Below are 2,039 nucleotides of genomic sequence, written 5' to 3' on the forward strand. Positions count from 1 at the left end.
GGTTCCTAGAGCTGTGTTGGACAAGGACAGCAGAAAAAGGTCTTTTCTACCTCAGGTAGATCTCAGGGGAATGGAGCCCGCCATTGGAGAGAGACAGAGACTGGACATCCACAAGCTGAGCTTTGAAACTCATAATCACATTGGTCTTGATGCCGATAGAGTAGGTAGTAAGAATTCCGGGATGTGACGGGTGTAGTGAGCGAGGAAGCGATCAAGAGAGCCCACCCAAGGTAGTGGGGTTGTGTGTGTGGGTGTGTGACTTTGCGTGTATCTGTGTGGCTGTTCTCAGAGAGCCACAAGCCTCAGCAAAGTTAAAAAAGCAAGGACCGTTTTGGGAATAATCTGTTTATCTGCTGCTCAGACCTAATCCCTGCTTTAGCCTGTGGACCACGCCTGCGTTATCCTTTTAGTGGCTTTCTCTTTGAGCACCTGTCAGCCGTGGCACTGTGACGGCTCTCGCAGCTTCTTCTGGCACCCTGACCCACCACCAGCACTTGGGCTTCAACTCTTCCTTCGCTCTGTCCCCTGGCCCCTGACATGTCCACTAGCAACTACTAGATCCATTAATAGCCTGGCCTTCAGACTTGATCTTCTTACCACATTTCAGTTCAGTTCAGGGTTCTACTTTACTGACCACCCATCAGCTGAATTTCAAGGTGCTTGTTTCTTTAGTGGTCTGAGCTGCTGACTGTTGTTGTGTCTCCACAGGGGTTTAGGAAGTGTCTTTTTCACTGGAAGCAGAAAAAAGAGGATTGCTCTTACCGGAGGCGTGCTAGTTTAAGCCTGCTAGGTTGGCCTGCTTATGAAGCCTTTCAAAGGGACGGACAAAGTAAGGCATTTGTTTGGACTTTAATACGTTGGAATGGGTCAGTTTCACATTTTCTACATTACATTGCATAAAGTTACTGTGCATTTAGTCATGCTGCTAATTCCGGGATAGGACAAGACAGGATTTACATACAGTTGGTATGTGAAGTGCTAATCCATGTAGCTAAATAAAATTTACATGCACATTTACATTGCTTCCTTACATCAAATGATATTGTTCAACCAAGATGAAACTGGTGTCTGGCTGCTTGGCTAGCTAAGAGGTAAAGGATGCAAAAACCACTTGCCTATGTGTGTAGATTTGCTTTGTGATTTCAAACATGTAAAACAGGCTACTATCTATGAAAAATACTTATTTTCATTTATTTTAACCTAATGTGTATATATACACAGTACTGTGCAAAATGGCCATTATGTAAAATTAGTTTTTATTTTAATGGAGATGCTTTTGTTTGAGAAAAAATAAATCTATTACAAAGATAACACTAAACATTGCAGGTGTGGAAACATTAAATTGCCTTGAAATGAATAGAAGCTGTAATACAGACAACACTTGGATATTAAATACTAAAATTGGAATTGTGAACTATTTATGACCTCTGATGCATATAAAACCTGATATTTTTTGAGTCATGAAACTATACAGATACTGGACTCATTGCTTATATTCAGATATGCTGGGTTCATATTATAACCCTTTTTCCACAAGTAAGTATGTGCTGGTCAAAACACCACAAGGATTAAGCCATGCACTGGTCTTCCCTTGTCTAAATAGCCTTGTTCAGAACAATGGGTTTCAGCTCCTATTGAAAATGAGCCTCTATTTATTTCAATACTGTGACACCCAGGAGTGAGGAGCGAGGAGCAGAAACACTGGTTTATAGTCATTTTTCACTTTGTTCTTCTTCTTCTCTGTTCTTGTTGCATTTGTTTTTCTCACCTTTGTGGCATCACATAAATACAGGTCCAATGATGTGATTGGAGAGATTCAGATGGAGAGGAATGACGATCTACGTAAGATGAAGCACAAAGTCAGAACCACGCATTATATCCCGTTTTCTGACTTAGATGGTGACTACTTTGTTGTATATCCGTTTGTGGGTTGGTAGGGGATAATTTGGATCACCAAGCACTGAACAAGTTATTCTTTTTCATAATGTGTCCCATTTAAGAGCTTGGTCACCAGCTACAGATGTAAGAAGCCCTTAAAC

This window comes from Hoplias malabaricus, chromosome 7 (genome assembly GCF_029633855.1).
Source record: "Hoplias malabaricus isolate fHopMal1 chromosome 7, fHopMal1.hap1, whole genome shotgun sequence".
Classification (NCBI taxonomy): Eukaryota; Metazoa; Chordata; class Actinopteri; order Characiformes; family Erythrinidae; genus Hoplias; species Hoplias malabaricus.